The following is a 14962-nucleotide window of genomic DNA, read 5'->3' as shown; positions in this document are numbered from 1 at the left end:
CATGGAAAAAGTAATGAAATTTATCTGATTTCTCCCATTGGAAATGCATGATAATTTAACTTTAGCTACACCTTGATTGCTGCTCACTCCTACAATAACTATTTCAAACTTATCTCCCCTCTCCTAAATCCATCAATCTACTCTTTTCAGCACATGTTGGTACATACCCCTTCCCTACACCCTTAGACTCTTGAAATAGGACAACAATTTCCTGGTTAGTCTCCCTTACCCTGACACAGCTTCCTTCCTCTAGATAAGGTTTTTCCTCAGCTTCCCTGAAACAACTTATGGATCTAGGAGTATAAAATGTCCCAAATTCCTATAATTGCTGCCTTTCAGATTTGGTGGATGTTCAAGACCATGCAAGTCAACTTACTCTGATGACTGATACACCAGACACAAATTGAGATGAAGGAAGCCACGTCCAGAGAATCCAGGTGCCATTATATCCTTGCTACATACATTTGCTGTGTTAGGGCAAAGTAAACCTCTTTTTTTGTTAAATGTTTAGTGACTTGTGAGCCTCATTTCTTCTTAGCAATACTATAAATATAAGTAAATACAACATGAATATATTTATATTTTTATAAATATACATTTTTAATGAAAAATAATTTCATGAGTGTGGGATAAAATATAAAATGTGGCATACAGTGAATAGAAAGTAGCCCAGGTCATCTAAAATAGAGATTTTTTACAGGAAGGAATGTGTGAGAAGTCTGGAAAGGTAGATTAGAGGTAGTTTGTGAAAGCCTTAAACACCAATCAGTGACGTGTGTATCATCTTAGAAGCCATAGGGAGCAAGTGAAGTTGCTTGAGCAGAGGAGTAATGAAGAAGGAACCTCAGAAGCATATACCTGAATATGAATCTATTTTATAACTTACCTGACAAGTAATTATCCTATCTTTACTAGAATAACTCTGATAAAGGGAAATCCACTGCTTCCTGAGTCAGTTCATTTAACTTTTGAATGCCTCTAATTGTGAGGAAATTTTTCAGTTTCCAACCATTACTCCCAGTTATAGTCTCTGAGGCCATAAAAAAAAGCCTAATACTTCTTCTACTTAACAGCCCTTCAGATTCCCCAGATGCCCTCAATCTCCCTTCTCTATTCCCTAAACAGAATTAAGGAAACTAAATGTTTAGAACTAAAATGCTCATGCACCTTTTCATCCTTAACTTCTATAATAAAAGAAAATATATCTTCAGATGTTGCTAAGGATATTCCTGCTTCCTGTGCTCTTGATTTCATCCTCTTCCAGCATCATGATCCAATAGACATCTCTTATCTTTCATGAATCATAAGCTACACTCCATTATTTATTCCTTCTCATCCATCTGAAAACAAACTCAGGTCTCTGTAGTCCTAAAACAATTAAAAAAACCCATTTCCTCAACTCTTCTCCCAATCCATTGCCATTATCCCCTCTGTTACCTATCCATTTTCTCTTCCTCTTTTCCTTACTCTAAACCAGCAACCTTTTTGGCCATGAGAGCCATAATATGCCACATTTTTAAAAATGTAATTTTGTGAGAGCCGTACAGTGCTCACAGTGCACGCTCTTGTAACAGTGTAACTGTAACAGCACCTGAAAAAAATTGACTTTATGGCTCCTGCAGAAAGAGCCATATCCGGCCCTCAAAAGAGCCAGATATGGCTCGAGAGCCATACATTGCTGACCCCTGCTCTAAACTGATGAAAAAGTAGCCTTTCTTCTTATTAAAACCAAGACTTTTGTGTATACCAGTAACCCAATGTTCTCTCATCTTCTCCAGAAAATTTTCCAGTCATCCTTTCTCTCTCCCTTATCTTCAATATTGCCTTATCTAATTACTATACACATACATGAGTCTTCTACCTCCAAAACAAACAAACAAGTGAACAACCCGGGATCCATTGCCAACTCAAGATATTTTTCTATATTTCAATCACTTTTACTAGCCAAAATTCTTGGGAGGAAAGCTGTCTATCTTCAGTGTCTCCATTTCCTTTTCTTCCTCTCTCTGTCTTTTAAATCTTGTTCAAATTAGATTCTGACCTTATCACTCAATGGATAGCATTTACTCCATAATTATTAATGGTGTAGTTATTATTAAATTTAATGACCCTTTTGTCATACTAGTATTTGATAGTTTTAACTGCCTTTCTTTTAGTATCTCTTCTTCTCTCCAGGCTTTTGTAACATTATTCCCTTTTGGTTATCTTATACATTACCATTTGTAAGCGTACTTTGCTGAGTTGTTGTCCATGTGATGCCCCCTAACTCTACATATACCCCAAGTGTGTGTCCTGAACTCTTTTCCTTCTACACCATTGTGACCTTTATCAGCCTAAAGAATTGAATTATCCACTCTATGCAAATAACTCTGAAATCTATGCTTCCTGTGTTAGTATTCCTCCTAAGTGGTAGGCCTATAATTACTAGCTGCCCATTTGGCATGTTGAACTGCATGTCCTGATATATAATATATAATATACTCCTGCAACCTACTCTTTCTTTTCCCAAATGTTTCTAAGGAGAATTTTTATTGAACTGTGAAGAGTTCAAAGGTTAATTAGAGAGAAAGAGATGTGAACATAAGATTTGGCAGAGAGTCAGTATATTTACCTAGATCTCAACTCAAATCAACTCAAACTCAACATTCTCAAAAATTTGAATTCATTATCTTTCTCTTCAAATCCACCTCTTTTTCTGAACTTCCCTATTTATGCCAAAGGCTCTATCATTCTTCCAGTTTTCCAATTTTGTAGCTTTATGATATCCTCATCTCTTCACTTTTATTCCCCACATCTATAATCAGTTGTCAAATGTTGTCTTTTTTTATCTCCACATCTCTTGAGTTTTGTTCATTTGTCTTATTTTCTTTTGTTTTGTTTCTCTTCACTCACACATTCACAACCTTAGTTATCACTTCTCACTTGTACTATGGCAATCACCTCATTATTCACCCTTGTTCAATTCTTTCTCAAATCCAAACCATCCTTCACACAACTGCCAAAATAATTTTCCTAAAGTTTTGACCTGACCATATTATCCTCCCTAACACCACCCCCCAATCCCCAAATGCAGGGAAAGTACCAGCTACTGTTTTTGTTCTTAAAGCTCTTCAAAATCTGAATCCATGAACCTTTAGTGATTTATTAGGGACTACTTACTCCCCTTCATGTACTGAACATTCCAGCAACACTGAGTTTCTTGCCATTCTTCACATTCAGCCCTCATTTCTGTTTCTGTCTCTGTACTGATTCTCTTTTAGGCCTGGAACTCTGTTGCTCCTCACTTCCACCTCCCAGAATCCCTGGCTTTCCTTAATACTTAATTCAGTCTTCACCTCCTTCATGAGCATTTTTCTGGTTCCTCTGCATCCCCTACCTATAAAACTCCATGTCTTCCCCAAAGGCATCTTTGAATTTGGTTAGTATGGACTTAGTATATATTTGCAAATTTGCATCTTGTTTTCCCTTTTAGAATATGTGATAAAATTATATTTTGTTCTGGTGCCCCTCACTCCTCCTCCTCTTTTATACAGTATTTTAAGTTTACAAGCCAGTATTAAGAGGCAATAGCAGGAACCAAGATTGCAAAGGGGAACCTGAATGTCTTGTATAAATCAATCAAATGATCCAAGGGACATAATTTGTAAATTGTATTTTATATTAATAAAAAATAACCACAACCTGGTAGTATGTGCTGAATCAAGGGGAGCCATCTAGGCCAGTGATGGGCAAACTTTTTAAAGAGGGGGCCAAAGGAAAGGAAATGCTCATCTGTCAGTCTGTTTCTAAGGCAACTCTTTCGAAGTTTCATTGTATTGTATCCTACTCATTGTATTCGTCAGATTAGGAATAATGTTGCCCCACTGGATAGAATATTTCAGGAGGCCGGCATCTGGCCCGAGCTGTAGTTTGACCATCAGTGATCTAGGCTATGCTGTCAGGACTTTTGATTCTAGAAGTGAACAGGTTAACTTTAAGGTTTTACTAAAAACTTTGAGATGTTTTGGATATGTTAATGAATTAACTCCAAATATTAGTTTGTTTCCTCCCCAAAACCCCATGAAAATGAGACTTCAAATTTCTTCCCCCCAAGTACTCTTCCATCTTTATTGGGCCCATCCTGCTTATTGTTCCCAATTATAATCTATAGTTACTTGAGTGATAATGTTTGCCTTTCCTTATCCTCTTCTTCATGTTGCCTGCCTTCATTCACCATCTCATTCCCTGTCCCGACAATATCCTCTTTATGACTTTCACCACTTTTGTCTATTTTCTGTGCTGTTTGCCTTCACATTTGTGCTTCTTAAAATGTGATTATAGCCCTCTTTCCCACTGCCATCATAGTCTTTTCCAGTGAACAGCCAAATAAATCTGCCTCCATTTCATAATTTCACAAATTAATTATCAATTCAGAATGTTAGTTTATTGAGGGTTTGAACTGTTTTACTTTTGTCTGTTTTCTACATTGCTCAGTACAATGTTTAGCAATGAGCATATGGTTAAATAAACATTGGCTGATTTATATTACTCTGTTAAACAACTCAACACTCTCCTTTGCTTCAAATTCTAATCTCAAAATGTATTTAAACACTAGGAATAAATAAAAAACAATGCAATGCTGTTTATAATAACAATAATTTTTACTTTTTTTCAACAACACATAGAAACAATTTTTGAAAACTGTTCTCTGACATTTTATCATTCAGATTTTCTCCCTTACTCCCTCACTGACCCCACAGCAATAAATAGTCTGATTTGGGTTACATCAGAGCTTTCCTGCTATACATATTTCTATATTGCTCATGATGAGTCAAAAGAAACATAGCACACATACAATAAAAAACTCATGAAGAAAATAAAGTGATAGATGGTGTGCTTTGGTCTGCAATCAGACTCCAACAATTCCTTCTTTGGACAGGGATAGTATTTCTCATCATGAGTCCCTATGAACACTTTGAAAACTTGCTGATGATAGTTTAGTCTTTCACAGATGGTCATCATATAATATTTCTGTTACTGTATACAATATTCTCCTGGTCCTTCTCACTTTACTGCAGATTAATTCATATGTGTTTCCAGTTTTCTCTGAATGCATACTGTTAATCATTTCATATGGTTCAATACTATTCTATTATAACCATGTTTCACAATTTGTTCAGCCATTCCCTAATTAATATACATTCCCTTTAACTTCCAATTCTTTGCCACTATGAAAAGTTTTGTGAAAAATACTTTTTGCAAGTAGGTTGTTTTCCCCCATTTCAAATCTCTTTGTGATACAGACCCAGTAGTGGTATTGCCAGACCAAAAGGTTTGCAGAGTTTTAGAGCCCTTTTGGTGTGGCTCCATATCAAATGGTTGTATCAGTTCACTGTTCCATCAATAGCACATTACTATATGATTTTCTTACATCCTCTCCAATATTTATCATTTTCTTTTTATTTTTTGTCATACTAGCCAATCTGATAGGTGTGAGGAAGTATCTCAGAGTTGTTTTAATTTGTATTTCTCTAATTAATAGTAATTTGGAGAATTTTTTTCTTATGACTATAAATAACTTTAAATTCTTCATCTCAGAACTGTTCATTTAAATCCTTTGATTCTTTATGAATTGAGGGATCCTTTCTATTATTACAAATTTGAGTCAGTTATATATTTGAGAAATAAGCCTTTGCCAGAGACATTTGCTATAATATTTTTTCTCAATTTGTTTTATCCCTCTAAACCAGTGGTTCCCAAACATTTTTGGCTTACAGCCAAAAAATATTTCCTTTCCAGAAAAAATATTATTTAGACCCCTGGAAATTCATTTTTTTAAATTTTAATAGCAATTAATAGGAAAGATAAATGCACCTGTGGCCATCACCAGTCCCCCTGGATCACTGCAGCACCCACCAGGGGGCAGTAGCATCCACTTTGGGAATCACTGCTCTAAACTTTCCTTTTAATTTAATCCAATCTAATTGCTTTAGTTTATACAGAAACATTTTAATTTAATGTAATCAAAATTATCCATTTCTTTTTTTCCTAATGTTCTCTATATCTTGTTTGGTCATGTATTCTTCCCTTATCCATAAGTGTGACTGGTGAACTTTTTTCATGTTCCCCTAATTTGTTTATGGTGTTACCATTTATTTCTAGATCAGGGGTTTATTTTGACTTTATCTTAATGTATGGTATGAAATATTGGTCTATGCCTAGTTTCTGCAATATTGTTTTTCAGTTTTCCCAGCAGTTTTTGTCAAACAGTGATTTCTTCCCCCACAAGATTTGAATCTTTGGGTTTATGAAATACAAAGTTACTATGGTCATGACTTAACCTATTACATTCATCCACAATTCTATGTTTCAGTTAGAACCAAATTATTTTCATGACTATTGCATTATAGTATAGTTTTTTATCTAGGATGGGTAGGCTTCCTTTCTTCATTTTTTCATTAATTTCCCTAATATTCTTGGCCTTTGTTCTTCCAGAAAAATGTTGTTATGATTTTTTCTAGTTAAAGTAATTTTGGGGCAATTTGGTTGGTATGGCACTGAATAGATTTATTTAGGCAAAGAGTAATAAATTTGTTTCCTCATCACCTATTCTAACTCTTTCAATTTTATTTTTTGCTCTTACTGCTGTAGCCAGCATTTCTAATACAATATTAAATGGTAGTTATGACAATGGGCATCCTTGCTTCACCTTGATCTTATTGGGAATGGTTCTAGTTTTATCTCTATTTCTGATGATTCTTGCTATTGGTTTTAGATACACATCATTTATTACATTAAGGAAAGTTCCATTTATTCCAATGTTTTCTAATGTTTTTTTTTTTATAAGGAATGGATGTTGTATTTTGAGAAAAGCTTTCTCTGCATCTATTGAAGTTGGTGTCTTTATCAAGATGTAATTTCCTTTATTATCTTTTAATTAGATCTGTTTTTACTTTTGCTTTCTCTGAGATCATGAGTGCTACCTCCCCACCACCCAAAACACTTATTTTACTTAAGTGTAGACATAGTAGATTCCACTCCAAACCTTTACTTTTACTCTGTGCATGTCTCCCTGCTTTGAATATGTTTATTTTAGAAAGCTTATTGTGGGATTCTGGTTTTTAATCCAGTATGCCATCCTTTTCCACTTTATGGGTGATTTTATCCTTTTCACATTCACAATTATGATTACTAATTGTGTGTTTCCCATCATCTTATTTCCCCCTGTTTAGCCTTCTCTCTATTTCTTTCCTTTCTGCCTTTCTCTGTTCACAAATGTTTTGTCTCTGATCATTGCCTCCTTCAATTTTTCCTCCTTTTTGTCCATCTCTCCCAAATCATTTAGTCCCCTTTCTCTCCTAATTTCCTATTGGACAAGGATTGCAGACATTTTAAAGACAAACTGTGAAAATTTTGCTACTATCAGCAATTCAGTGATCTAGGACAGTCCTGAAAGACTTACAATGGAGAATGCTATCCACATCTAGAGAAAGAACTCTTTGAGTCAATTAGATAAAGATCAAAACATATAATCTATCACATTAGTGTATTTATAGTTTTATTTTGTAGTTTGCGGTTTGAATGAGTGTGCTTTCACAACAATGACCCATATAGAAGTGTGTTTTGCATAATAATAAAAATAAAATTTTAAAACAAAATCAGAAACTCTTCCCTCTCTCACCAGGTCTAATACCTGCTAATGTGTTATCTTGGGCCATTTATTTGTGCCTCAGTTTCTTCAACTGTTAAAGATGAATGCCTATTCATTCACTCCTCAGCCCATAGAGTTGTTATAAGGAAAATATTTTGTATAGTCTACAAACATATTATCCAAGTATGAGCCTCACATTACAGTTCTCAATCAGAAAGTGAGGCTCTTTCACAAAGCATATTCACTTTTCATGACAATAAAAGGACCAAAGTTTTAAAAATTTAAAATATGGAAATGGTACGGTCGATGCTTTTCATATGCTCTCAAAATCATGCAAGTTTATAATGTATTCAATAAAAGAATTGCATTGCACTTTATTCATGTCACTATACACATAAAACAATACTTAGCCCACTATACTTTAAATATTTGGCTGCAGAGTTATATACAACTTGCCAAATGAATGAATTGACATGTAGACTATGTTTATGAAAACTAATAAAAACTATAAATATGAGTATAGTATGATAATACCCAATCTGACTTTGTTATTTAGAATCAGGAATCTAAAGTCAAAACTACACAGAAAATTAGTGACTAAATTAAAGAAATAAAGGCATCATTACAGAGGATTCAGGATAACTCTTACATTAATCAAATCATCTTCTATCTAGCATGTTCTTCTGCCTTGTCCATTTTATATTTGGTTTTGGTTCTACGGATGCCTCCTGGTTTCCCTGGCACCCTTCAAGTCACAGCTAAATTAACCCTGCTTTCTATAGGAGGTGTTTCCTGATCCCTCTTAATTCTAGTGACTTTCTATTGTTGATTATTTCCAATATATCCTACATATAATTGGTTCATACATAGCCATTTACCTGTCATTACCTCTCTTAGACTGTGAGCTCCTTGAAAGTAGGGACTGTCATACCTTTCTTTGTATTCCCAGTGCTTTAGCACAGTGCTTGACACATAGAGGGCTTAATAAATGTTTATCAAGTGACTGATACTGCTCATTTTATTTCCACTAATAATTAGTCCCAAATTTGCATGCTAATATCAGGGTATTTTTTGAGCACTAAGCTTTAATGCTAAGTAACTAATATTATATATTAATGTAATTGGGTATATATTACATAATAATATATTACACATTATATGATTAATTTAATAGTAATATAAACTATTTAATAATAAAAATAACTACTTAGTAATGCTAAATAACTAGCAAGACAAATTGAAGTTCTCCCAATATCACGTGTATTTATTTCCATGAAGAGGAAATGACATGTTTCTTAATTTATAATGGACAGAAAGGCATAAAAATGCAGAGAAGTCTTGTACAAGAACAGATGAAATCTATTCATTCATCTAAGAATGCAGAAACAGTTTTGGGGAGTTGCTAAATTAGGTGAATCGGATGAATGGTGATAGTTTCATCTCTGTTGTTTAGTTATCCATGAAATAAGAATAATATAAAAATTTATTAATAATGGTTATAGATTAATTTTAATAGTGGGTCATTCAAATATTGAGATTTAGCTTTGTGAAATGTAGAATTATTTATGGGCATAATATAGTGAAGTATAAAAAAGTTACAGCAGGTTACAATCCTAAAAATCACTTATGAGTGGGTTGCAAACCATATAAATATATAATATCAGCTGGTGTTAATATTTTAAAACTTCTGGATTTTTAGGTCTTATAGAAAAACTGAAAAAAAGCTCACACTTTTACGGAGAGGGTTAGATGAAACTTTTCTTTTCTGACTCAATGGCAGAGATAACATGATAGCAAATTTATATTTACAGTTCACTGTTTTAATTAGAGAAAGAGAGAGAACTTCAGTACTGAGAAGCACAAACAGCCAGTATTGCTATGAAATAGCTGAGCACCAGAATAAGCATTGTGGGTATTAGCATGTAAATGAGCACAGCATGGATTTTAAAGCTGCTTTCATGCCTCACAAGTGAGAAGGGTGAATAGTCTTCCTAACCTAACCGGTCATCTTCTTCAGACACCGTCTATATGAATTCATAATCCTAAATGCAAACTTTTTAGGATAAGAAACGTCTCTTAAGAATGTATTTCCACCGCAGAAGGATTTTTACCTCCCCAATCATTGGGGAAGATAAAGGTTTCTGTTTACATTTTGAAAAATGATTGTGAAACCATGAGTGTTGCAATCTAAAATGTGTGAATATGAGCTGTTTGCATTAGGAGCTGAGTAATACATGGCTTTGAATATAAACAGAATAAATCAAAGGCTGGGTTTACATTAGGGTTCACTCTTAACACCTCTATAAGTACAGCTAATATCAAGGAAAGAAAATGATTGTGTTCAAGATAAATGCTGGACATATGCAACCTGCAGTGACCTCCCATACAGTAAATCTGCAGGAAAAGCATGTGGAGCTCACCTCCCACTCACCTACCCTTGCTCACTCCCACACAGCATGTTGAAATATTGATATACCCCAGGTGCTAGACTTTATTCATTGGAGAAAGCCTGTTTGTTTCCATCCCTTTCTCTTCCACGCCAAAAAATAGGGCTGCGGGGACTGGGGGGGGGGGAGAGAACCTAAAGCACATGGACAGAAATGATTGTATTTGATGCAAATTATATTTAGGCTCCTTCCTCCTGAAAGACCTAAGCCTCCTTGTACTCAGAGCATCAGGCGAGTTACATAGGAGAATTGTTAACATTGCCAGCTGCAAAGTGTTTCACTAACAGTAATTAAACACATGCTGGGAAATCATCACAAGGGGATAGCTCCATGGAGCTGGTGCTCACTAGCCCCGTGATTCGAAATCTAAGGGTCTTCTGTCTGCAGTTTTCCAGGGGTGAGGGGTGCCATGAGGCTGAAACCCATTCCCAGGAGCTGACCTTCCCTCCGTTGAAGTGGATGTGTTCAGTCACTTGCAGTGAGGAACCCTTCATGTGCCAGGAGCACCCCATAACCTTTGTACTAATTCCCATGACACCCTCTGTGTATCACTGTAGGATTCAGCTGGCATGTCTTTCCAAGCGAAGGGAGAACAAAAGATACTGCGGCACATCTGAAGAGGGCTAGTTGTGTGTGCCTGAATGTAGGGTCATGGTTTGAAAAAGGCTGAGAACCCCCTACCTTGCACTAAAAGGTTTTCAATACATTGAGACACATTTTTTTAATGTGCTCCTATAAGCTACATTAGGCCCAGTTCATTTATGTATTCAATTCAATTGCATTTCAGTCAACTGGCTCAGATTTTAGTGGGCAGGGGGAAAAAAAACACAAAAAAAACAGGAAATATGTAGAAGCCATTTTCTCTCTCTGATGTTCCTTGATCAGAGTTTGCTCCCATTTGTTAAAAAAAAAAAACTTGCCTCAAATGAAAGAATATGAAGTTGGAAAAGGGAATCCTGCTGTAATAAATATACAATACATCTAAATTTATCTCAAGAGAGGAAAACAAACTCTACGTGAAAAATTAAGGGATATGTTACCTTGTTCTAATAATGAGGTCTGGCCTCAAGTACTGCTAATCACATGGTCAGTATTCAGTAAGTGCTTAGTTGAACGACTGAGTCAGTGTATTATTTAAACTTACTTTAAGAATTTTTTAAAGCACCACCTTACTATAATTTCATTTGTCTAGATGAAATGTACATGTAAAATAATGATTTTATTTTTTTCTTAGGTAGGTGCAAAAATGGAAGATTTGTTAACACCTACTATAGCAAATATATGGTATGTAATAGGGATATGAAGTTTGGACTTGATGTATGATTATTCTGAATCAGATTAAAACATGCTACATACGCAGATATCACTGGACTTGAAATCAGGAAAAAGATGGTTCAAACCCCATCTCAGATGTTTATTAGCTGTATATAGCCCTGAGAAAATTACTTGACGTTTCTCAGTCTTTGTTTTATCTACAAAATCAGGATAATAATAGCAATTTTATCACAGGATTAATGTGATGATAAATTACATATAAAATGCTCCACAGACAAGGGACAGGAACTAGACATGTGATTTAATTGGTATACGGAACTCCCAGATAGGCAAACCTCTTCTACTAATAGCAGTTGACAGCTTCTCTGCAGCTTAGTCTTAGAGATTGGCTAGAGTTTTAGAAAGTTAAATGACTTGTCTGGCATCACATACCAGTATGTATCAGAAATGGCACTTGAACTCAGATCGCCCTGGTTTTAAGGTCTAGTCTATCCAATATAATTATACTACATATCTTATATACTACATTACTTCTGCAACATCACCATCAAATTGCTTTGTGAATGTAAACTATTATTGCTGTAACTATAAATACTTTCATCCAAAAAAGCAAATATTTTACGAATTTGACCTGACTTTGATGATTACTATTGTACTGCTATTGGTTAATATGGATTGTTTTTACCATATTAGTAACTGCAATTATTCCAAGGGTGTTAAAATGTGTATTTGTCCATAATCAATGATGAATCTATTCAAGAGAGGACTGACTTTTTTTAAACTGCAAGGAAACTTAGTGGGCATTGAGTTAATTAGTTTATTTCATAGATGGCACAGAGAGTTTACGTAATTTGCTCATAGTCATAATGCTATTAACTTTCTGAGATGGACTTTGAATCCACGTCTTACAGACAACAAGTCTAGGGTTCTATCCACTATGCTAAATGAATTTAAAAAAACCCATACAAATTGAATATTGTGAATAATTTTATTATTTACTTAGAATTTTAAAATTGATGTTTTGCCTATCAGGTTATAAAAAATTTCATTGATTAACTGATCAGTTTTTACTTCTAGTAAAACATCTAAATCTAAAAATAAACATCATTAGGTCTGAGAGGTCTTTTCCCCTCCTAATCTCCCTTCTAAATTTTCTATCAACCATTCTCTGATCATAGAGGGTCGAAGCATTCCCCATAAAAAGCACACATTTTTCATGTGTATCATAGAAAGTAATTCTTCTATGCACATCTGGATACCAAAAGAGCAGTGTGCTACTTCAGATAACCACATACTTCCATGAAAGTTGTTCTCCCATTTTTGCCACAAGTAAAGGCAAATGGATTTGCCATCACTATTTCAGCAATAATTCTGCTGTGTATTATTTTATACTGGAATTGTTTCCAATTAAATTAAGCCACTCAACTGAGTAAACATTGATGAGGCACTTACTATGTGAAAAGTATTTTTTTATATATATGATAGGAGATACAAAAATTATTTAGGTTCTATTGCTACAACTGTTGCATTGTCATTTCAGTAACATTTAAAAAAGTTAAAAAGAGTGAGTTGTCATGGTTGCCTAGTAATTAATAGAGATGGACAAACCTGGCCACATTTTTTGTTGACTGAATATATCAAACTAGTTTTCAAATGTTTTTGTGTTTGGCAAGACCCAAGATAGGTTGTGCCAAACACTAGTTCCCTTAATTTTTAAGCCCATGTGTACTTTAAGGAAAACTAAATCCATATGTTTCTGATTTGTTTGCATTTAACTCACCAAATTGTTGCCTTACAGAATTTATTTTGATGTTCAAGGGGACTTTTGAAATTTTTTTACACACATTTCTCCTTTAAATATATCATCTGAATGGAGCAAATCTATGAGAGAGAAATGCTAAAGGTTTTGAGTGCAGTTTGATACTTAGAAAGCCAAAGGATCAAGCAGACTTTAAATATGGCAAAAATTCTCCCACTAACTAATGACATTTATATTTCTGCCATTGGAATCAACATTCATATTTAAATATACTAGTAAGATAGGCAGCTAGGTGTAGTGTTTAGAGTCTTGGTCTTAGAGTCAGAAAGACTTGCGTTGATGTTTTAACTGACTAATAGTTATTTGACCATATTTGAGTCACAAACTAAGTACCTTCCAGATGATCCTCTAAAAACATAAATTACAAATGAATTATTTATTTGTATGTAAATAATTAGGGGTCTAAATTATTAGAGAAAGTTTCTATAGCTGGAATTCCCAAGCAATAAAATCATATGTATATAAGTTCCTCTCAAAAAAGAAAAAAAAAGATCTCAAATTAATGATCATCTAGATTATGGGAAAGGAGATGTCCTTTCATTGTTCCATAATAGGGTCCATGATGATTCAAAATCTTTTTTGTAATTTGTGTAATTGATGTTATTATTCCAGAACATCATCACACAATATCTTTAGTCCTAGTGAGAAAAAACTGATAAGTAAACAAACCAGTAGCAGATTGAGGATTGTGGACAGATAGAGATGAAGTGAGTTTCAGAACATTTGTCCCCTAGAAAATCTAAGAGGCAATGCTCGTGTCCCTCACTATATACTCACCACCCTCAGATCACTACTTCAGAATCATTAGAACCTAGATTCCTTAAATCACAATTTTCTCAGAATATCTGTAACAAACTTAAAAGGGTTAGACTTACTCAGTGAAAGGGTTTTCACTTTGTATCTTAAGATGTCTCGGACATTTGAGCTTCTTTTCCAGAGCAATTATGAATGGAAAACCACATAATGTTTTCCAGTACTCAGTTATATCCTATTTTGCCAAAGACTTTTTGTATTAATCAACAAAGACTTTAACCATTTGGTTTTCATGAAATGTCTTAAAACTGACTGCAAAGCTTAAAAATGAATTTTTCAGAACATACTATGGTAATTTTCAAGTCACAGGAAAACTATTAATTTCTGTCCTTTTCAGCCCATAAGACATCATTATCTGCTCTCCCTTTTGTGTCAAGAAGGGAGAGAATTTTAGTGAATGTTTGATATATTAGAAAGTGAATGATTGTTCACAGCCATGGGGCTAGCCCATGTTTCAATAAGACAAATTGCATTGTAGTGTTCCAGTGGCAACCAATGATAACTCATGATCCTGAGACAGAGTGGATGAAAATTACAACAGAATGGATGAAAATCAGGAGCAAGAGGACAAATGGCTTAGAAAGAAGAATCTGTGATGATTATTTCCTAGGCCTTCAATCTGATGTAGCTTTAAACTATTTCTTTTGAAAAATATATGGAGCAGCAGACAAGAATGTCAGAGTGAAAATGCATGTATTTTCTCTATTATCAATAGTTAGTGATTAACTCATCAGTATTGATGTAGGAATATGGCTCCATGGACACATTTGTTTCAAAGGGATGCTTAATAAAAACAAACCAAAAAAAGCAACAATGGAAACAAAAATAAAACCAAATTGTTTTTTATAGGTCAGCCATACTTTAGATATCAAAACAAAATGGAGCTTCAGATCTTACTGTTTCCATAGATCAAATATATTATTGCAGGATGTATTTCAGGCAAAAGCATCTTTCAGATTATGGGATCATAACTGGAAG

Source organism: Gracilinanus agilis, chromosome 2 (assembly GCF_016433145.1).
Source record: "Gracilinanus agilis isolate LMUSP501 chromosome 2, AgileGrace, whole genome shotgun sequence".
Lineage (NCBI taxonomy): Eukaryota > Metazoa > Chordata > Mammalia > Didelphimorphia > Didelphidae > Gracilinanus > Gracilinanus agilis.
This window is presented reverse-complemented; position numbering follows the sequence as displayed.